The sequence below is a fragment of the Pistacia vera genome, unplaced genomic scaffold (genome assembly GCF_008641045.1).
Source record: "Pistacia vera cultivar Batoury unplaced genomic scaffold, PisVer_v2 Contig517, whole genome shotgun sequence".
Taxonomy (NCBI): Eukaryota; Viridiplantae; Streptophyta; class Magnoliopsida; order Sapindales; family Anacardiaceae; genus Pistacia; species Pistacia vera.
The window spans coordinates 400,216-425,164 of NW_022196354.1; the positions used below are offsets into that span (position 1 = coordinate 400,216).

Consider the following 24,949-nt stretch of genomic DNA (forward strand, 5'->3'; position numbering starts at 1 on the left):
AATGCATGTGAATGAGGACTGTACCCAGAATTAGAGAATACACTCACATGGCCAGGGTTCCAAATCCATGCCTCAACCGAGTCCGATCGACAAGAAAGAAAGAAAAGAAAAGAAAGAATAGAAAGAAAGAAAGAATAGAAAAGAAAGAAAGAAAGACTAGAAAAGAAAGAAAGAAAGAAAGAAATACAGAGAAAAGAAACAGAAAACAAAATAAGAAAAATAGAAAAACTGAAAAGAAAATGCACATCCTATGCATTTGTGCATTTGCATCATACATATGCATGATACCATGCTATTGTCATGAGTAGTGAGAAGTAAGAATAGAGAAAGAATAGAGAAAGAACAGAGAAAGAACAGAGAAAGAATAGAGAAAGAACAGAGAAAGAACAGAGAAAGAATAGAGAAAGAACAGAGAAGTGTGATGTGAGAAAAGAAATTCAAAATGTGAACAACGGAGAGAGAAGAGTAGCATAGCGGGTTTACTTATTGAGCAATTAGTGCTCACCCCGTTGTTTTCAATGATTTTGCAAGTAGTAGGTAAGATGCGGTCGCTTGGCACGTCAAGAAGCGGAAGGGTTTGGCAACATTGTCGAGTGATGTTTTGTGACTTTATTATATTATATAAAGATTTGTATATAAAGAAAAACTAGTTATGGGCCCATTATTTTATACTCGTCTACATGTATATTTTCTTATATATAGTTAGTGAGTTTTACTGTTATTTTACGAGTATACTAGCTAGAGAAAGAGTATTACATTTTTGGTATCAGAGCAAATGTTTTGGGATTTGAGAGTGTGCCTCTCCCGCTGCATTGACGTTTCGTAGTCGACCGTTGTAAGTTATTTCTTTCCTTACTTATAGTAGATGAGTTAATTGAGTTGACTAAAAGTGTTGGTGTTATATAGATGAGACGTAGAACTCGAGCAGGCAGTAAGATGGCAATGAGTACGGGTGAACCTTCCAACCCTTCAGAATCTACTCCCCCTATTCTCGATGAAGTAATGATCCGTAGTATTATACAGCAAGTCTTGGTAGAGAATCGGGGAGGCTCTGTACCGGAGAGAGTTGAGACCTCAGTTATTGTACCGACCCCTAGAGAGGAGAGAGAGAGAGGCCAGTACCCTTGGTAGTGCGGAATCGTATTGAGCCAATATATGGGTTGCCTAGTCAACACCAACCATTAGAATTCAGGGGTACAACAAACCCAATAGTGGCAGACAAGTGGTTTAGATCCGTGGAGCCTATAACAACACTTTTGCCTATGATAGACTGGGAGAAGATTCAATATGCAAGCTTCTTGTTTAGGAGTGATGCTCGTATATGGTGGGAATTGATGGAGGATACTCACGATATAGTCTCAATGACTTGGGGAGATTTCAGAAGATTGTTTGAGGCAGAATATAGAACAGTTGATTGAGTTCATGAAAAGGTTCAGGAGTTTATCAGTTTGCAGTAAGCTACTAGTTCAGTGAAAGAATATTCGGTGAAATTTAATTCACTGGCAAGGCTTGCACCAAGTGTAGTGAGTACACCAGAATTGAGAAGACATAAGTTCGTGCGTGGGCTGAAACCAGAAATAGCCCAAGATGTGATGGCCGGTGCCTAGCCCCCTCAGACATACAGTGAAGCTTTGGAACAAGCCTTATGGGCAGAAATATTTGTGAATAAGCTACCCCTAGCAACTCCATCAGCAGTAGCCCCTAGTGTTCCACCTTCTGCTCCACAGAGAGATAGAGCTGATGCCCCCACTAATAGAGAGGTGAGAAATAAGAAAAGATTTCAAGCCAAGAAGAATAGGAGGGATTGACAGAATAAAAGGCCGAGAACTGTTAAAGTTCCCCAGTGCCAGAAGTGCGGAAGAAATCATTCTAGGGAGTGTCTTAGAGATTTGGGCCGAAATGTATGCTATAGATACTGGCAGCCAAGGCATATGATGAGAGATTGCAAAGCCCCTTCTACACCCGCAGCACAGACACTTAAAGGTACTAATGCTCGAGTGTTTACAGTAGCTCAGAGTGAAGTTGAAGCTAGCCCATCTGCAGTTACTGATCAGTTATTATTTCACTCAGTTCCCTGGCGTGCTGTCGTAGGCACCCAGAATTAAAACCTAAAAATACACGTAGTAGTGTAAGTCAGGGTCGATCCCACGAAGAGTGTCTAGCCGAATTTGATGTTATGTGAANTTTCTATTATTATTATGCATGCATTGTACTAGTTCACAGCAGTTGTTACAACACTTTTCCCTATGACTGACCGGGAGAAGATTCAGTATGCAAGCTTACTGTTTAGGGGTAATACTTGTATATGGTAAGAATTGATAGAGGATACTCACGATATAGCCTCGATGACTTGGGGAGATTTCAGAAGATTTTTTGAAGCAGAATATAGAATAGTTGATCGAGTTCATGAAAAGGTTCAAGAGTTTATCAGTTTGCAGCAGGGGACTAGTTCAGTGAAACAATATTCGGTGAAATTTAATTCCCTAACAAGGTTTGTGCCAGATGTAGTGAGTACACCAGAATTGATGAGAGATAAGTTCGTGCGTGGGCTGAAACCAGAAATAGCCCGAGATGTGATGGCCGGTGCCGAACCCATTCAGACATACAGTAAAGCTTTGGAATGAGCCTTACAGGCAAAAATATTTGTGAATAAGCTAACCCCAGCAACTCCATCAGCAATAGCCCCTAGTGTTCCACCTTCTGCTCCACAGAGAGATAGAGTTGATGCCCCCACTAATAGAGAGGTGAGAAATAAGAAAAGATTTCAACCTAAGAGGAACATTAGGGATTGGTAGAATAAAAGGCCGAGAACTGTTGAAGTTCCTCAGTGCCAGAAGTGTGAAAGAAATCATTCTGGGGAGTTTCTTAGAGATTTGGGCTGAAACGTATGCTATAGATACTGGCAGCCAAGGCATATGATGGGAGATTGCAAAGCCCCTCCTACACCCGCAACGCAGACACCTAGAGGTACTAATGCTCGAGTGTTTACAGTAGCTTAGAGTGAAACTGAAGCTAGCCCATCTGTAGTTACTAGTCAATTATTATTTCACTTAGTTCCCCTTTATGCATTAATTGATTATGAAGCCACACATTCATTTATTACACATGGGATTTTAGAGAGATTAGGTTTGAAACCTATTATAGTGGATTGTCTCATTAAGATAGAGTTACCAGATGGTGTTAGTATGGTAACTCAAGAGATGCTTCCAAGGGAGTCTATGGTGATCCATGGAAGAAAGTTGCCAATGGATTTGATAGTGTTTGATATGCCCAATTTTGATGTTATTTTGGGCATGGATTTCCTGTGGAGATTTGGAGTAGAGATTGATTGTCGGAAGAAGAACACAAGATTTAATCTTGATGATGGTGATAAGTTTAATTTTGGCGAGGGTCACAAGCTTAGTATGTTAATTAGTAGTGTAAAGGCCAGAAAGATGCTATGAAAAGGGTGTTTGGGGTATATTGCTCATGTAGTGCACAGTAATGATGTCCCACAACCAGAGATTCAAAATGTGCTAGTAGTCCAAGAGTTTTTAGATGTATTTTCGAAAGATTTGCTGGGTTTAACTCCGGAAAGAGAAGTAGAGTTTAGTATTGAACTGGCACCAGGGACAGCACCAATTTCTAAAGCCCCTTACCAAAAGGCCCCAGCTGAACTTCAAGAATTGAAAAAGCAGCTTCAGGAACTCTTAGACAAGGGTTTTATTCGACCTAGCCATTCTCCTTGGGGTGCTCCAATTTTATTTGTGAAGAAGAAAGATGGATCTCTACGGATGTGTATAGATTACAGAGAGTTAAATAAAGTGATAGTGAAGAATAAATACCCGTTACCTTACATAGATGATTTGTTTGATCAGCTAAAAGGAGCAGCCATGTTTTCAAAGATTGATTTGAGGTCGGGTTATCACCAAGTAAGGGTTGCAGAGCAAGATATTGCCAAGACTACTTTTTGGACCATATATGGGCATTATGAGTTTTTGGTGATGCCTTTTAGGTTAACCAATGCCCCAACAACCTTTATGGACTTAATGAATCGGGTGTTTCAGGATTGTCTTGATCGATTCATAGTGGTGTTTATGCAAATGCACATCCTATGCATTTGTGCATTTGCATCATACCTATGCATGATACCATGCCTACTATCATGAGTAGTTAGAAATAAGAATAGAGAAAGAATAGAGAAAGAACAAAGAAAGAATAGAGAAAGAACATAGAAGAATAGAGAAGTGTGATGTAAGGAAAGAAATTCAGAATGTGAACAACGGAGAGAGAAGAGTAGAATAACGGGTTTACTTACAGAGCAATTAGGGCTCACCCCGTTGTGTTCAATGTTTTTGCAGGTAGTAGGTAAGATGTAGTCGCTTGGCACGTCAAGAAGCGGAAGGGTTTGGCAACACTGTCGAGTGATGTTTTGTGACTTTATTATATCATATAAAGATTTGCATATAAAGAAAAATTAGTTATGGGCCCATTATTTTATACTCATCTACATGTATATTTTCTTATATATATTTAGTGAGTTTTACCATTATTTTACGAGTATACTAGCTAGAGAAAGAGTATTACATTTTATTACTATGAGGAGGTTATTACTTAATAGAGATGTAGTTACAAATTTTTTTAATTTTATAATTCATGTTTTAGTGGTACAATATCATGATTTAAATTCATGTTTTAATAGTATTATGATTTCAAATTCAACGCTTCAATTGCCTACTTTTGAAACAAATAGAAGATCATGTCTTGAAACTAGCAAATATAAGTGTCCTTGATGAAATTGTAAATGTAGTTGCTGCATGGTCAATTGATGTGAAACCACATACAATTGTCAATTGTTTTAAACATTGCAAGATTAGGACCCTCAATGTCGATGAATTGCAAGTTATAAATTAAGTGGAGAAGGAGAATCGAAGAGTCATAGTAGAATTGAGTGATTATATTCGATAACTTCACTACACTAATGGAATGGATATTAATATCTTTCTCAATCATCTAAATGAACAATAAGTCATACATGATTTATTTGAAGAAGAAATCATTTCTACAATTAGACAAGAATAGACAGGAAATAATCATGAGTATGATAGTATGAAGATAAAAAAAATTTCGTGCCAAGAAGCTCTAAACATACTTGCGATGCTAGAAATATTTTGGATTTAACAAGAATATGTCCATGCTAGTGAGTAATGTAACTATAAGTTAAAAGATGTGATATCAACATTGCAAGATTAGGACCCTCGATGTCGATGAATTGCAAGTTATAAATTAAGTGGGGAAGGAGAATTAAAGAGTCATAGTATAATTGAGTGATTATATTCGATAACTTCACTACACTAATGGAATGAATATTAATATATTTCTCAATCATCTAAATGAACAACAAGTCATACATGATTTATTTGAAGAAGAAATCATTTCTATAATTAGACAAGAATAGACAGGAAATAATCATGAGTATGATAGTATGAAGATACGAAAAATTTCGTGCCAAGAAGCTCAAAACATACTTGCGATGCTAGAAATATTTTGGATTTAACAAGGATATGTCCATTCTAGTGAGTAATATAACCTGTAAGTTAAAAGATGTGATATTAAGTCTAAATCATAAATCATTATCCCAAACAACTTTAGATAAATATTTTATTTCATCTTAACCCTTTAATATAACATAACATTTTTTTTTTTTTTACAATTTACAGATAGTTATTATTATGTGGAGGCAACTTTGGAAATTAGAAAAATTATAACTTATTATAAAGTAGAGTTTATTTTTATTTATAATTATCCTAAAACAGGAATAGTTTTTTTTTTTTTATTTTTATTACGAGCATAACTATATTATATAGTTTTTACGCCAAACCTCTGGGTAGTAGTGCAATAAACCCAACTCTTCAGTACACTTGAGAGAAACACAGAGCAAACGAAGCAAAAGAATGGAACCAGAAGATCAAACCCTAGCACCAAAAACCCGAGAAGAAGAAGACACAGACACGGCTATGGCAGATACCAACGAAACCCAGAAGCAACGGAGCTCAACTTTCCAGACTCGAGAGAGTCAAGTGACTTGGACTCAGACTCAAACTCTGAAGATGAAGCACAACAAAAATTTGAGCTTCAAAACATCGTGTCCCAGCTCGCCAATGAGCCCTCCAACTATGAAGTCCATGTTCTAGTACGTTTTTATATCAACTTGAATATGAATTTCAATACCCAATTCTTGGATTTTTGTTTTTAGTAATAACATTGTTTTGCTTTTTTATTGTTTTTGTTAGTGGGTTTAGTACATAAGGGTTTTGAGGAAGATGGGTGAGATTGAGAAGCTGAGACAAGCAAAAGAGGCTATGAATGAGATTTTTCCATTGACTCTTGTTATGTGGCAAGAGTGGGCTCGAGATGAAGCTTCTATTTCAACTAGGTATGTTTTAGTTTTTTTCATTTTGTGTTCTTGTTATTGGTTTCATGATCAAATTTTGATCACTTAGGGTTTATGGTTAACGAGAGAAAGTATAAAGAGAAAAATTAAATGGATTCATTTGAAAGGAGGAAGTGTTTATCTTTTGGTTTTTAAATGGTGAAAATGATGTTGAATTCAAGTTTATGTGACTTCTATCTACTGCTCCTTAGCTCAAATGTCGGCTTAATTGAGTAAAAGAAATGAAGTTTTGAGCTTTCTTCCTTTCTATTTTTTTCTTTTTCGTATGTTGCAACTAGGAAGCAGTGATGGTTGACTTGGGATGTTAGCTTTCGATAATTTGCAGCAGTCTGATATTTTGTTTTTTTATAGATTTTGAGTTCCCTCTTGTCATTGTTTTTATGGATAGCCAGCTTGCCCTCTTGCAAAACTCATTTCTCTTAGTATAAGTATATTAGTTTCTCGAAAACATGAAGCTCAATGTTGAAAATCAGTAAGTGTACCTCCTGATGACAGTTAACCCCAAAGCAAAAAAATAAAAAGGTGGTAAGCTAAATCTTTAAGATTTTGATCTTTTCTTGTTCTACATGACTGATACTAAAGCTATGGGTATACTTTAAGATTTTATCGCTCTGTCTAGCTGAAGGTAGTTCTTGCTGATTCTCTACTTCAACTTTTCAGACCTGAGGCATTTCTAGGTATTGAGAAGATTTATGAAAGAGGAGTTTCTAATTATCTGGTAGGCTTTTGTTATCATTATGGATTTTGAATTACTTTATTAATTGATTTATGGATTAAAACATAGTGATCTTAAGAATTCTCACTTGTGGTATTTTTAGTTATTTTCCTAAAAATAATTTTCTGATAAAAAAATTTAGCTTGCCGGATCTATGACTTTTGAATGGCTGAATTTTTCCAATAAGTAAGTATTAATAACAAAATGGCTCATTAGTTTCATTTGTATGGTAGAGATGATTGTAGGCCTTGCAATTCAGAATGGATATCAATATCCTTACATTTGTGATGGTGTTTAAAGACACATGGTTCCTTTTTGATGCATCTTCAAATTTTTCTACCAAATTGGGCAATAGGATAAAATGTTTTCAAACTTCTAGGGAGTGGAAATTGATAGAGCAGTACCAATACCATACAGGAGAAGGGATAAAAGGGGTAATTAGTGGTTAGGCTGTGAGAGTTTGTTAGCTTAAGCACGTGGAGATAGTGGTGAGAATATTGTGATTAGTTTGTATAAACTTTGGCAGATGAATGGAAAGAGATCATAATATGTTTTAGTGGGAATTGTTGGGAGGTCTCTAGCTTCTTAATTTTCTCGGCTATCATATATTTCTTTTTCGTCATCTCTTTACACTTTTCCATGAGAAGTTTGTATTTCCATTTTCAAAGTCAAATCAATATAGAAGATATCAGTATTATTCTGAAATCCTTTGTTCATTGAAGTGTTTATCTGTATTGAGTGATTGAAGTTCTGGGTTTCTAACATAAATCTACTTTTTTAAGTGGTAATACATTTTGGAAGTTTTAATTGCATGTTGTCGTCTTTTTCCCTACTTTTTGTGGAAAATTAAGTTCTTGCTACTTTAAGTCAGATTTTGCATATATGTGGAATTAGGGATAAAAACATTAATTTCATTCTTTGGAGTTCCTTCATCTAAGTAATTCTGTAAAATTGAATGACTAGAACTTGTTCTGATGCAGTCTGTCTCACTTTGTTGTGACTGCTTGAGATTTATGCAAGAATATGATCCATCTGTACATGAATTTTCACCTGATGGTATTGCGAAGGCAAGAAATCTCTTCGAGCGTGCTATAACTGCTGCTGGTTTGCATGTTGCTGAAGGCAGTAAAATATGGGAAGCATACAAAGAATTTGAGCAAGCCATTCTCCATACCATAGATGAGGTCAGCATTAAGGTGAGAATTTATAATATATATATTAGAAACTTTTTAGAAAATGTGCCTGAAGGGGATGCATTCTATTAATCAATTTACTTGATTATTTAAAGTCTTATTCCATCCTTCTTGTTTGGTATTATGGTTAATAATGCTTTTGTGGGTCTTCCTTTATATTTCCTAGAACCATGGCTCAAGTTGCATGACCTTTTATTTTAGAGACTTTTTTTTCTTCTTTTTGTCATTTATGTATATTTCATAAATTTTGTTCTTTCATTCCCCTATGAAGTGCTATGTACCAAGAAAAAGTATCTGTTTTCAAAATTTACATTTGGAAAATTATTGCTCTTTTGCAGGAAAAAGAAAAACTAGATCAGCGCCTCTGAAGTATATTTCACTGTCAGTTGTCAGTTCCCTTTGCTAACTTATGGTCAATCCTTGTTGCCTACAAGTCTTGGGAGGTGAACTGTGGACTGCTCTAGATATTGAATCAGGTGATTTAGATGGGATTCCTTCTACTGTTGCCCCAAAAAGGTATTGGAGACATATAATGCTCGAGCTGATTTTGAGGAATAGATTGCAAGGCAGGATATATCTGACTCTGAAAAATTTCAACAATTCATGGTATATGGCATTTACTATCAGATATTGTTTTAGACAGCTAAATGATAATGCTGGGTTCTTACGTGATACCTTAAGAGTTCAGGTTAAATGGTAACTTAATATGATATTAAAGTGTAGAGGTCATGATTTAAGTCTCCCATCTATTACATCCTGCTTTATTTGGGTTGGTCTTTCTGTCTAAATTTGGGCTTGGTTTACGTAACATGTGAAGTTGCCTGTTACAAAGTTGAATATCATTGTTGTGCCCTTACCTTTTCAAGCTTAAGCTTTTAGGTCAAGTTGTTTATCAACAAAGTTGCTGTTGAAATTTCATTATAATTTCAATTTCTTATGGTCTTTCTTGCTTCTAATATAAGTAATCAGTTTATGTAAACTTTAGATCTTCTCTTCTTCTTCTTCTTTTCCTGAGGGTGGGGGGTTGTACAAGAACTTGCAATGTGGCAATAGGTTACTTTTTTTTTTTTTTTTCCTTCTTTAAAGTGTTAATACTATTATTTTAATTTTAAATTTTTGCAGATCTACTTTAAGTTTGAACACTCTTCTGGAGATCCAACCCGTGTTCAACTTCTCTATGAAGTGCTATTACCGAGTTTCCTGTATCAAGTGATCTCTGGCTTGATTATACTCGCTATTTGGATAAAACCTTGAAGGTTTCACTCATATTTTCTCTTTTCAATTCTTTATGTTTCAGGTATTTGTAATTTTAGCAATTAATCATCTCTTTTTCCTTCAGGTAGGAAATATTGTGTGGGATGTTCATTCCTGGGCTACGAAAAATTGTCCTTGGGTTGGTGATCTTTGGGTTCGATCTTTGCTTGCTTTGGAATGTTGTCGTGCACTTGAGGAAGAGATATCTACTATAAGTTTCAGTTGTTACCCTTCATCTATTGAGAATTATGAGAGATTGTTATAAGTAGCTTAAGAGCAATGAAGTTCACAAACTTTAGTGTTGGAATTTCATTCTGCGTCTTTTACAAACATAGAGGTTTACTCTTGTTTAAAAAGATTTTTTTTATCATATTTAGGTCTTTGAGAAGTCCCTTCTATGCACTTTTTCGACCATTGAGGAGGTAATGATATCTTTTCTCTAATTTGCAAGCTTGACTTACTACTCTTTGTAACTTGTTATTGTTTCATCTACATTTTATGCATTAAAGATCTTTTTTAATTGGATCCTCTTTGTTTCAGTACCCAAACTTATTCCTCACTTGAGGGGATGATTTGAGACGAAAAATCCTTTTGCCTAGAGCAGAAGAGGATGCATTGAATTTTTCATTGATAAGGGAAACGTTTCAGGTTCGCATATGTATACTGTTCATTTTTCCTTGATAAAATTGTTTTTAATCGATGTAAAGAACTTGAAGCTTCTCAAAAACATTTGTAGATGCTCTATTCATGGTGAATTTTAGATTAAGAAAATGTGGACCTTGTAGCTACTCTACTTTTTTAGGGTCTAGGCATAGATCTCTTGCGAATGTGTATCAAGTGCTTCTACCCTTAGACTCTGAAGAAAAGTCTTTTAATTTACTTCATTTAGTGTGCTGTCATAGTGCCATTATGACCACTTTATGCAGAAGTTACAGTGCATAACTCTCGATACTCCAAGATGGCTTTCGCTAATTGCTAGATTGTTACCTTTGTTAAATTTTTTGTCATGGAATAATGTCCTTTGCTAAAAAATTTCTCATTCAGCATTGAAGTTTCATGCACGGAAGATATCTTTATGGATATGTGAATTTATAAAATTTGCATGTCATATTCAACTGGCACATCGTTGTTGTATAATGGTTATCTTCAATATTTGTGTTTATAAACAATTAGCCTGATGTCTCTTTAGTGTACCATCAAAATTGTAGGCTCTGTATGATTAGATGTATTATATATACTTGAATACTTAACTGTACAGTTTCTTCCTTTCAGCGCACATTAGATTACTTATCTCAGTAGATGAAAAATACAGATGGTTTGATGCTTTTGTACGCTTATTGGGCTCATTTGGGAAAAGATCAAGCTACAACTCGGGGCTTTTGGGAGAGCCTGGTTAAGATCTAGTTTGGCCTATTCATCTTTTTCTCTTTTGGATCCCGTATAGTTCAATATGATTGATTTATGATTCATCTTTGTATTTTTTTCATATAACTTGCTTTTTTTTTGTGCAGCGGGTCAATGTTGGAAGCCTGGCAAGGTTATATAGCTATGATAATTGAATTGGGACATTTAAATGAACCTAGGTCCATCTACAGAAGATGCTACAGTAAAACATTCAGTGGGACAGGTTCAAAGGTATAACTCTTTTACATTACTTGCTTTCAATTATTCTAGATTGATTTATGGACATGATTTGAATTTGAAAGTTTCTAAACTGGTTTTTCCCTCTTTTTTTTTGGTAAAATTGTGCTTTTAGTAGTATACGATGCAGCTTTATTTAATCAATTGATATTTGTCATCTGCAATGCAAACATTTCTTTCTTTATTCTCTTTTTGTTCCTGATGGAAGTTGAAACCTGACAAATGACATAAGTCAAGGTTGTTAAAATGTTGTTTATCAAGGAGGGCAATTTATGGAGATCTTTTGAACTCTTAACATAGAATCATGCTCTACGGTTGAGAATTTTTTTAGAGAGTGGCCTTGCAATAGGTCAACCTGTTTTTCGGGCACCAGAATCAAAATGGTTTAATATGTCATTTTGAATAATTTTTCCAAATCATACGTAAATGATATATGACATTATCTATGGGGATCATGCTAGGAAAATCCATGACGTTTATTTTCTTAACTTCAAACTTTAGAGTTACTGATACTCTGATGGAATTGTGGCATACATGAAGCAATCACATTTAAACCATAGGTAGCAGAGTAGTTTTTGAAACACAATAGGCCACTTGGCTTATTTTTTCCAATATGTTTGAAGAAAAGTTTCTTAATTCAAGCTTTGCTTTCCGAGTTTCATGTAAATTGTGCTATAGGTTAAATAAAACTTATTGATGTAAATAATTTATATGACCTATCCTAAAGTCATCTAAGTTCTCTCTTTTCTATGATCAATTTAGGGTTTAGTTTGATAAAGTTAACCTTGTTATTTTCATCTTGTTTAGTTTGATAAAGTTAACCTTGTTATTTTCATCTTATCTTGATTGACCTTACTATATTTAATCGGATTGTTTCCCAACTCTCTACTCCTACTCCCGCTTCCATTCATATTATATGATCTCATTGATGATCTCACTACATCATCTAAAGTTACTGACAATTCTTGCTTATTGATTTTATGATATTGAAAATATTTTTTGGGTCCACAACTCCAGGGTGACTTTCTTCAATGTTATGTACTGCCTTTTGGATTTGTTGAAATATTCTTTTCCTAAAAAACAGAGTATTCAGGACATATGCCACAACTGGTTGCGTTTTGAGAGGGAATACAGGACGCTTGAAGATTTTGACCACATGCACAGAAGGAACTCATTCTTGCTGCAGTTTAATTTATTGTTTTAGTGCCAATTAATCATGTATTTCTTTTTTCAGTCTAATAGTATATGCATTGTATTGCTATTGAGAATTAGTATGTATAGATTTATTAAAAAACAATTGAAGTGTTAACTATGAATTTTAGCTGGTTGCGATGTCCGCCTTATCTAGTAACCCTTGTGTTTGACTAAAATGTGCAACGTTAGCAGTTGTCTTTGATGACCTCAAATGATGTGCTTGTAAGTGAGTTGTGTTTATGTGCCTCTGTAAATTATGAACTCTTGCTTCTCTCTTGTCAGAGCTTAAATACTACTGGTGGATCATTGCCTATCTGTTTAAATTTTTTATTTAAGTGATAACTAATAGAGTATTGTAGCAAGGTGGTCCACACAGTCTTGTGTTTAATTCTGTATGAGATTTGGGCCAGTTTGTTTTGTGATTCAAAAATAATTTGAAAAACTAAGTTACAATTAAAAATTTTAAGTTTTATTCTTGTATTTTAAATATTTGCAAATATTTTTTATTTTAAATCTCCTATGAGATTTGGACCGTTTGGTTTGTGATACAAAAATAATTTGAAAAACTAAGTTACAACTAAAAATTTTAAAAGTTTTATCTCAATATTTTAAATATTTGAAATATATCTGGTATAAAAATTGTTTTTGAAGTTAAAAACATATAAAGAAGATGAGAATGATATTTTTCTGTTTTCTAATTTTACACTAATTTTTAGGATTATAGCAAAAACATTGTTTTGAAAACATTTCACTTATTTTCATAAAATTCTTTATATTCCTTGTTTTCGAAATAAAACACTATTTAAAATTATAAAAAATAGGCTCTTATTTAGACTATAAACTGTAGATGTATTTATGTTATATTATAGTTATGATTGTGGCTGTTCAGCGCACGAGATTGTGTTAAATTTTAAGTATGGTTGTTGAACGCTTAACTATCAATTTAAGCTTTTAAGTCAAGTTGTTACGTAACATTGTTAAAGATGTACTGAATTATGATACATCTGCTTGGTATTTTACTAAATGTATTCAATCCTTACTTTTTAACTCAATGTGTAAAGATGCTTGTCTTTGTTCCCTTTCTTAGATTACACCTGCTTAGAAGCACTGTTTAAAAAACCAGACCGGAGGCCGGTTCAACCGGTTGAACCGTGAACCGGTCACCTGTCCGGTCCGTTCACTCTTAAAACCATTATAAACATTAAACCGTTTAAACCGGTTAAAAACGGAATCTCACTAAACCGCCGGTCCAACCGGACCGGCAGAAAAACCGGTCCATCTAAAAACCTAAATCCTTAACGCGATTCAGTCTTCTCTTCTCACGCCCTCTTTCGTCTTCTTCAATCTTAATCTTCAGTTCTTCTCTTTCTCCATTTCCCTCACGAAAATTCTAAACAAACTCTTAGTTCTTTGCGAAGATTGTAACGGTTTCAGCTCTGTTTCTGTTCTCTCTGAAATCCCACCAAATGCGTTTGAACTCTGTGAAATCGACGACGTCTTCCTCCTTCGCCGGAAATCGACGACGGCAGCTCCGTTCCTCGCAGGAAATCGACGGCGATAGCTTCATTGTTGACGATAGCCCATTCCTCGATCCAGGTACGCCATTCCTCGCTCCCCATTTTTAGTCTGAAATTGTTAGGGTTCTTTTGTGTTGAATGAGCAATTGATTTGGGGTTTTTGCTGGGGTCTTTTGTTGTAATCTGGGAGATTTGTGAGAGGGTGTTCTTCGATTTATAATACACATTTTTTCAACACTTTACTGTGTCTCCTTTTAGTAGAATCTGATGAAAACTGCAAACTTATCCTGTGCATTTCAGATCTCATTCAGAAACTATAGACAGAGGAAAACAATTTATCAATCAAAATGTACGACTTATTTGATTATGTTTGCAGTTTATTTGATTGTGTCTCATAAGGCCCTTAATACTTTCTGAGGCACCTTTAAGCAGACACATTATTACATGTTGTCATTTTTTGTTTCTTAAAAACGTGTAAGATTTGAGTATACCATGTGAATCTCATTAATTGATTGATTTCAATCATCTTATGTGTAGACAATTGGACTCTTGACACCTCTGTATGATAAATTGCATAAAATTTGCCAAAAACTAAAATGAATCTATGAGATAAGTGGTTGCTTATCACTGTGGGATATATGATTCTTGTATTAACTAAAACATCATAATGGTAACAGTTCTTCGGATCACTGTTGGGATATATGATTTCTTGTATGATATACATCTAAATTTATTCATGTGTTTGATACTTGAAAATCATGTATAGTATGGTCTATGCAGTTTTATTAGCTTAACAACAGAGCTGAGTCAGGCAGAGGCAGAGGAACACTTATATCCAGTAGTTATTGAAATAATCCTCATAACTGTTACCATTATGAGCTTTGCTTCACTGGCTGACATTAGGAGTTAGGAAGGGTAACCCCTTGCCTATTAGATGATTCATAGTCGATTTGTTATTTTTTTTTAATTAATTAATTATTTTTCTGATTCCTGTGTATGCCATGGTTTTGTTTACGTTAGTTTTCAGAAAATAGAACTAGAGTTTAGTCCAAAATAATGAGAGTTTAATTGGTGCTGCATTTTTGTTCAAAGCTGCACCTTTCTATTCATGATTTGGTAATAATATGGATTTATATTGTCAAGATAAGTATGGGTGATGCTTAACAGAGTTTCACAAGACCGCTTTAATGAATTGGGGTCACCAAGTCTTGACAATTCAATGCAGGGCTTTACAGGTCACTGGCCTCTCACTGCATTGGCTTTTATTTGTCTAGGTGGCTGCTTATTGTTATATTCGTAGACTCTTGTAAGTCATTGTTTCCAGTCAACAAAAATGATTTTAATGATCTTACTAAAAAGGGATACAATCTGTTGATGATTTGTCATTTTCATCTTGGTGTCTATTAACTATTGGGTTGAGTGAAAACGTTGCGGTTGTGTGATTGATGTATATCAATACAAGAAATCATATATCCCAACACCTCTGTAGTGTGATTATTGCTTAAAAATAAGACACAGAAGAGCATAATTATAAGAGATATGTTTAACCATTGTTTGCTTACAAATCAATTCATATAATAAAATTGCATCTTTGCTTTTGGCTTACCAACACAGAAGTCATTATTATTGAATACAGTCATTTCTTTGGTGCTTTATGGATGAATAGTACTGCATGCATTGGTCATTCTGAGCCCTGGTGTTTTTGTTTTTACGTTTTACAAAATTCAAATGCAAACACAAATACGTGATTATGTGATTCTTTTGTTTGCAATTTTATTGTGTGATAGGCAGATAAAGATTAAAAATAGACAATGGCAGCATCTGGCTCTGGGTCTTCTTCACAATTAGTAGAGGTAGGATGATATAACATGGGCACATGTATTGAGAGTAGAACCAAATGGAAGGAAGACGTTAAGATGTCTTCACTGTGGGAAAGTAACTAGAGGGGGGGGGGGGGGGGGGGGGGGATTTTTAGAATGAAACTAAATCTAGCTGGAACAAAGGGGGATGTTGGTGCTTGTAAAAAAGTTCCTTTTGATGTTCAATACTCCATGAGAGATCACTAAAAGACATTGGGATAAAGAATAAGGAGAAGACTGATTCTAGTAAGTATAATACTCCCTACGGTGCTCCCGTACATGGATTTGAGGGAGATATATTAACGAAGATAGTGAAGAGTTGTCCATTAGGAATTGACATAAATGAAGGTAGGTTTGGTAGTAAAAAACGAAGTACAATGTTGACAAATCAAAGAGAAACAAATCTATTGGGGTTGGTGACTATTTGCCCCAAGGACAATTGGTGGATCTCAACCATCAATTAGGAGTTGTTTAGCTGGAAAAGATGCGACTTGGAGAGCAGACATGGCTTTTGGAAGATTTTTTATGATGCTTGGATCCCAAATGCTGTGAATTCAATTTATCTTCAACCTTTGGTGGATGCTATAGCTGTAATTGGGCCTGGGTAAAACACCCAAATTGTCATGCTTTGCGTGTCAATTTGTTAAGAGATGCTAAGAAGGAAGTGCAGTTCTTGTTGATAGTTACAACAAGATTGGGAAAATGTTGGATGTACCTTAATGCTGATGGTTGGACTGATAATTCACATAGGGCATTGATCAATTTATGGTGTATTGTCCTAAGGGAGTTGTTTTGTGAAATCAGTTGATGCTTCAGATGTTGTGAAAGATGCTGGGACATTGTTGAAGATGTTGAGGAGGTAGCTTTATGGATTGGACCAAATAGTATTGTCCATTTGTCTCAGACAATGGATCCAATTATAAAGCTGCTGGAAGAATGTTGTCTGAGAAATATCCGAGTATTACTTGGTCACCCTGTGCAGCACATAGCATAAATTTGGTGTTAAAAGACATAGCTGAGATGGATCACATAGTTTATCTTGCGAGACGTGCTTCTGAGGTGAGAAGTTTATATATAATCATACATTTTGATAGCTTGGTTGAGGAAAAGACAGGTAATATACCTTTAGCTCATGTTCTTGTCAAGTTTAACATAATATGCATTTTTATAATTGACTAACATCTATTATATCAATGAACATGGTTGGAAAGAGAATTGTTCGTCGGGTGCAACCCGTTTTGCTACAAATTTCATTGCAATGAGAAGCATTCATGAGCACAAACATGACTTGCAAGCCATGGTGACAGATAGGTCATTGTCGATTCTCGATATGCAAAGGTAATAAAGGCAAACATGTTATTGACATAATTATGGATAACGATTTTTGGGATGATATGGGTAGATATCCAAAGTTGTGAGTCCATTGATGCGCTTGTGAGGATGTTGACTCAGATGAGAAGCCAGCAATGGATATGTGTATGATGGCATGTATAGAGCGAAAAATGCAATTAAGAAGGTTTAAAAATAAAAAGAGATTGTACAAGCCTTAACAAGAATCATTAAGCTACGTTGGGATAGGAGTTGCGGGTGATATCCATGCTGCGGCTTATTATTGAATCGCCTTTAAGTATGACGAACAATCTTTTGCCTCAAGCCAGAAGTCATGAGTGGTTTCCTTGATACTATTGACAGTAAAGCAAGTGCTTCAATTTGAACAAGACAAGGTAAGGAAGAGAGTAGATTATATTGAAATCGGGAGGAAAGCTTTTCTCGCGGGCTTGCTCTTGAAACCGCCAAAACCACACGTCTGGTACGTAATAGTTATAAAATTTATAAGGCTCTTTTGTTTTTAAGTCTAATTTATTTATTATGTTTAATTTTCAATTAGATGAATGGTGGAGATCATTGGGGATAGTACTCCAAATTTGCAAAAGTTTGCAAAAAAAATTCTTAGCAAACTCAAGCTCTTCGGGATGTGAACGAAATTGGAGTGTTTTTGAGCGCATACATACTAAAAAGAGGAATAGATTGGAGCATCAAAGGTGAATGATCTTGTTTTCGTTACTATAACTTGGTTTGCAAAACAGGTATAAAACATTGTCAATTACTCATTGCAATCACTGTTATGTATTATCTATTATTTTTCTTGATATTTAGTTGTCATATTTTAATTCTTTATGGTATTTTAGGAAGTGTTCAAGAGAAAAGTTTGGTCCTATTGATTATGAAAGTATCGACAAAACTGAAGGTTGGAAGTTGACGATGAAGAGGAGGAGGAGGTCAGTGAACTTAAATGAGGAGTTGGAAAAAATGTTTATGGAGAGGATCTATTCCTACTGGAGTTGCTGATCACCCTTCTTTTTTTATGATTCAACCGATGGTCAGAAGGTTGGTTTCAATTATTTAAAAACTCAGTATCTATTTAGAATAAATTACAAGTTTAACTTATGATTTCTATTTTTACTGAAATTTACGTAGATGGTGGTGATGGTTATGATGATGATGATGAGATGATGAATTTTGATGTTAGTGTGTGAAGCTCATCAACATAGAGACGGATCAAAGAAAAAACACTTGCATAAAATGTTTTGTTATTAATTGTTATGTATTTTGTCATTTGATATGTAATACACATAATGTTGGATTTGGACTTTGAATTGTTGTTAAATACTTAAATTGTGTTAAGATTGTTGTTGAATTTGAACTTTGAATCATGTTGGATAGTAATTAGTTGTTATTGTCTTATTGAAAAATAGAAATCTAAAAAAAATTTGTTTTTAAAATGTGCTGACGTCATCATGATGTGTGATGATGTCACCGGTTCAATCAGCGGTTGAACCGGTTGAACCGTGACCCGACCATCAAAACGGTTTGCCCTCCGGTCGGTTTTTTAAAACAATGCTTAGAAGAGCTGCAACTATTTAGGTTACAACAGGAAGCAAAATCTGTTCCTAAACTAATAGATCAAAAGGGAAGTTGCATAAGAAAAGTGTTAATGGAAAGAGTAAACAGATTAAAACATGACTGACTAACAGTCTCTAGCTAAGCGGCAGAAAAATACTGCCCAAAACCAAACAAAGTGCATGGGAAAGAAAAGGGGAACACAGAACTTAGCTGAAGAAAACAAAGTAGAGATGCAAAACCCAAGTTGAAGAGCATCCAAAGACTAGCACATCAAAGACTCCGCCAACTGAAGAGCCAAAGTATACATTGACGAGTGTACTGCATTTTTATCAAACCTAAATTCAAAGCAAGTAGAGATTTCTCGCACTTCAGAGAGAGATTGCTTTTTATTCCTTTATGCTGGATAGGCAAATACAGAGAGATAATTCTGATGGTCTTAATTTTTTTTCAAGCAACTTCTGAAGATTTGAAAAAATTCTCTAGCAATGTTGGTGGGGTTGAATCTGTTCGAATTCTACAGGCAAGTTCACCGGAAAGTCAAGGGTATGACTCTGTTTCTCTCATTCATTATTTGTCAATGTTCTTTGTGCTTTATGCTTCAAATGAAAAAGGGAAGTGATGCGTGTTTACTACAACATGCAAAACTAGCAAGTGCACTAGTCGCTCAAGTAATAAAGTGATGGGTAGGATATCGTTCCCACGAGGACTGGTAGCAAAGCACTAAGTTTCAACGTTATCAAGTTGAAGCAATCGAATTCTTTGGATTGGTGGGAACAAATTGTAATGAAAAAGAAAACAAAAATGAAATTAAACAAAGAATTAAATCTTAATTAAGAAAGTAAATGAAACACAAAATATCAATTCAAGTGAAACGGGTAGGGTTTTGACTTCGTTGGACTTTTAGGGTTAAACATAGACATTACACTATTTTCACATTCATGCGCAATGGTTGTAAAGCGATTCACTAAATGTTAACCTACCCTCTCGGGCTAGTTGTCCTATTCATCCTTATTAACAATCCGACCCAAACAATTTGAAGGTTAATTATTCTAAATTCATTAAGCACAAGAATCCTAAATTGATTTCATTAATTCTTGAATCTATCTTAGCATCCAATACTAAATGGTGATTACCCAAGAAGCCTAACATGAATTATTTCTCAATCTCATCATGTTCATCACATACAGCATTTAATTTCAGAATAACACACAACCAAAGCTTATTCACATGGAAATAACACAATCAAATCTTAACCCATTTACAATCAAACTACAATCAAAACCCTAACCCATAAAAGATTAGTATAGCTAATTTAATACTACAAAACGAAAAAGAGAAATAAACAAGTTAAACATAATGAAACTGAGATGAAGAAAAGCAAATCTTCCCAAAAGATGAATCTTCTAGTCAAAATCGAACCTTCTCCCTTTAACAATCCGAAAAACTCAAACTTTACTCTAGAAAAGTGTAAAAAACGGCTAAACCTAAAAGCTGAAGATCCCCTGGCAAAAGGTTAAGTTTTTTTTATACTTAGTCCAAAAACCTAGCCAAAACACGCACAACATGAAACTGTGCGTTTACAAAACTGAATAAGTTGACTGTCGCCGCGGCGAAGAAGAATCTTCGCCGCGGCGGAGAATGAGAAAATCCCACATCGTCTCTGGCTTACTTCGCCGCGGCGAAGACAATTTCTTCGCCGGGTCGAAGTTCCTTCAAAAGTTCTGAAATTTACATAACTGCCACTCTGCTTGCTTCTTCATCGATTCTTCGATTTTCGGCTCTCTTCTTGGAACAGCTTCATCTGCTTTGTCCTGCTTTGGAACTCTCCTATCTGTGAATCCGCTAATTTCTGAGTCAAAACTATCCAATTTTGTTTTATTTGCTCAAAAAGTCCATTTTAACCTGAACACGAAAAGTAAAGAATAATTAACACCAATTTAGGTAAAAATGCACTAGAAAGTACCTGAAATCCGACAAAAAGATCAATTAAAAACTGTATAATTTACGGATTATCAGGAAGCTATCCACTGGACCTTCCATGTGGACTATACCACATAAATTAGCCCTAAGAAACTAATTTTAATGAGACTGGGAGGTTAGTATGGCTGATGCTTCAAAGAGATTGAACTTGTTAAATGCAGTAGATTCTCTTTGATCAAATTTCTCAAGGGTGCTCACTGAAACTTCAATTTGATTTATTTCTTTCATGCAGTCAATAAATCATTTAGTTCTTACGCTTTTGGTTTTAAGATGAATGTCCTTTCCAAAGACGATTATGCAGTCTCAAATAAACCCGTAGAATGGTTGAATTCCATAATTATGGTAAAATTGTTTAATTTTCTAAGTATAAAGAATCTTAATTGTCTAAGAGCATATTTTTTTCATTTTGATAGCAAGTGATATGCTTAGGAGACTCAACCATAGTCCCATACTGATTTACCCATATTCCAGCTTGCCTTTAATTGTAGAGCATCTGTCTAGGACCGTGGCATACTAATTTATAATTTCCTCTGATCGATTTTTGAAGAGCCTGGCATATGTGGATTTTGCCGATGATGCACACCTTGCTGCAGCTGTAGGAAAGAACAATCAAATGTTTCTTGGGAAGAAGATAAGCATTGTAAGATCAAATCTGAAGCAAAAGAGAAAGGATTCTACTAGTCATGGGACCTCTGGAGAACATGGTAGGCTAAGTGGAATTATGTTTTATCTTTGTTATTACTTGTGTGTGTTTGTTTATGTCCAATGCAAGTCTATAGACGTTTACATGTTTGTGTTTCCCACTTCTACATTTTATTTTCTTACTCCTTTGGGTTAAATGGCAGCGCAAAGTAGTAATTAGACTTTCAAGGAGTCTAGAGCGCCACACTTTGCTGCTAATAAACATAGTGATAGCATTCAACTGAAGGGGAGTAACACATTTGCAATGCCAAGCAACGTCAGACCACTTGGCGTCCTCTCGACAAATCCAAAAGCCTGGGAAGTGGAAGATGAGAAGCCAAAGCCAAATAATGAGTTCAGAGAAATGTTCCTTAAGAAGTGAGGTTTGTTCCTGGGGTTACATGTTACACGTTAACTAGAATAGCACAGTAATGGACAAACTTCTCTTTCTTATAAAAAAAAATGTAATGTTTTGCCTTAATATGTTTCTGTAAACACAGTTATGACAAAAGATACCTGTTTGAGGACAAAAAATATATGGGCTATTGAGATCAATCTATATCAGTACCCTTCTTGTAAATTTTCTTCCAGATATGTCAAAGTTTATACCCATTTTATTCAAAAAGGGTAAAGTTCTAATATGTTTCCTATATTTCATCCAATTTGTGATGAGGATAGCCTCAATACCTTACCCCAAGATTCAGAGAAATTTTAGCCAATTAGATGGCGATCAAGTTCCTTTTTATGTGACAAATGACCAATGGTATAGGATCTAACAAGATTATGAAAACTATTATGGGTTGGTGGTCTATTCTTGGTCTAAAATAACATTGAATACTCACAATGCAATTGTTAGGTTCTTTGCCTTTTTTGTACCCATTGATTCTATTCTAGTGGAGAATCCATTTTACTATTTGTCATAGATGAAAATCCTAATGCAGAAAGATGGACCACTAGAGCACTATTGAGTTTGTGTACTGAAACAACAATGGCCTTGCATCTCATGCTTGTGGGGGGCGGGGTGTTTGGTGTTTGGGGTGGGGGTTATAAATAAATTAATGCTATCTCTGCTCATGTGACTAAACAATGGGAAAAAACAGTTATCTATAAATATGTAAAAACTTATGGCATTTTGGTAGCATGTCGAATGCTCCAAATTAATAACCTTACTAACCTAACTACTAAATTGCATATAGGGTGAGCAAGGGTCGATCCCACAGGGAATGATTCGATTAAATCCTATATTCTATCCAATAACCACAATGAAAACAACAGAAAAATAAAATAAAACCCTAAATAGTAAACATGACAATAGAATAATGAAAGGGGTTGTAATCAATGCAATCTAAAGTGAAACAAATAAATCTCCAATGGTAGAAAATATCAGATTAAAAACAATAAGTTCTTGGTTCAAGATCCACCTAAACATGCATTGGACATGAACTAACTGTAACATTATTCTATCTTTTTATTATGGAATTATTGACCCTAGGAAACAACAAGCTCTGTTACCCGAATTCTCCCTTAATCGTCACTACTGAAATAAGCTCTTCAATGAGATCCTAACCCTTGAACAACCNTGATTTGGGGCTTTTTGCTGGGGTCTTTCTTGTTGTAATCTGGGCAGATTTGTGAGAGGGTGTTCTTCGATTTATAATACACATTTTTTCAACACTTTACTGTGTCTCCTTTAAGTAGAATCTGATGAAAACTGCAAACTTATCCTGTGCATTTCAGATCTCATTCAGAAACTTATAGACAGAGGAAAACAATTTATCAATCAAAATGTACGACTTATTTTGATTATGTTTGCAGTTTATTTTGATTGTGTCTCCATAAGGCCCTTAATACTTTCTGAGGCACCTTTAAGCAGACACATTATTACATGTTGCATTTTTTGTTTCTTAAAAACGTGTAAGATTTGAGTATACCATGTGAATCTCATTAATTGATTGATTTCAATCATCTATGTGTAGACAATTGGACTCTTGACACCTCTGTATGTATATTAAATTGCATAAAATTTGCCAAAAACTAATAATTGAATCTATGAGATAAGTGTTGCTTATCACTGTTGGGATATATGATTTCTTGTATTAACTAAAACATTCATAATGGTAACAGTTCTTCGGATCACTGTTGGGATATATGATTTCTTGTATTGATATACATCTAAATTTTATTCATGTGTTTGATACTTGAAAATCAATGTATAGTATGGTCTATGCAGTTTTATTAGCTTAACAACAGAGCTGAGTCATGCAGCAGAGGCAGAGGAACACTTATATCCAGTAGTTATTGAAATAATCCTCATAACTGTTACCATTATGAATGCTTTGCTTCACTGGCTGACATTAGGAGTATGGAAGGGTAACCCCTTGCCTATTAGATTTGATTCTACTCTAGTCGATTTTGTTATTTTTTTTAATTAATTTATTTATTTTTTTCATGATTCCTGTGTATGCCATGGTTTTGTTTACGTTAGTTTTCAGAAAATAGAACTAGAGTTGTATAGTCCAAAATCAATGGAGAGTTTAATTGGTGCTGCATTTTTGTTCAAAGCTGCACCTTTCTATTCATGATTTGGTAATAATATGGATCTTATATTGTCAAGATAAGTATGGGTGATGCTTAACAGAGTTTTCACAAGACCGCTTTAATGAATTGGGGTCACCAAGTCTTGACAATGCAATGCAGGGCTTTACAGGTCACTGGCATCTCACTGCATTGGCTTTTATTTGTCTAGGTGGCTGCTTATTGTTTTATATTCGTAGACTCTTGTAAGTCATCTTGGTTTCCAGTCCAACAAATATGATTTTAATGAGTCTTACTAAAAAGGGATACAGATCTGTTGATGATTTGTCATTTTATCTTGGTGTCTATTAACTATTGGGTTGAGTGAAAACGTTGCGGTTGTGTAGTTGATGTATATCAATACAAGAAATCATATATCCCAACACCTCTGTAGTGATGATTATTGCTTAAAAATAAGACACAGAAGAGCATAATTATAAGAATATGTTTAACCATTGTTTGCTTACAAATCAATTCATATAATAAAATTGCATCTTTGCTTTTGGCTTACCAACACAGAAGTCATTATTATTGAATACAGTCATTTCTTTGGTGCTTTATGGATGAATAGTACTGCATGCATTGGTCATTCTGAGCCCTGGTGTTTTGTTTTTACGTTTTACAAAATTCAAATGCAAACACAAATACGTGATTATGTGATTCTTTTGTTTGCAATTTTATTGTGTGATAGGCAGATAAAGATTAAAAATAGACAATGGCAGCATCTGGCTCTGGGTCTTCTTCACAATTAGTTAGAGGTAGGATGATATAACATGGGCACATGTTATTGAGAGGGTAGAACCAAATGGAAGGAAGACGTTAAGATGTCTTCACTGTGGGAAAGTAACTAGAGGGGGGGGGGGGGGGGGGGGGGGATTTTTAGAATGAAACTACAATCTAGCTGGAACAAAGGGGGATGTTGGTGCTTGTAAAAAAGTTCCTTTTGATGTTCAATACTCCATGAGAGATCACTAAAAGACATTGGGATAAAGAATAAGGAGAAG

The 24,949-nt window shown here is 34.9% G+C and overlaps 1 pseudogene; it reads left to right on the top strand.

Annotated features, from left to right (window-relative positions):
* The first annotated feature begins 2,345 nt into the window (after positions 1–2,345).
* On the top strand, positions 2,346–12,440 carry LOC116106454 (annotated as a pseudogene).
* Positions 12,441–24,949: the final 12,509 nt, after the last annotated feature.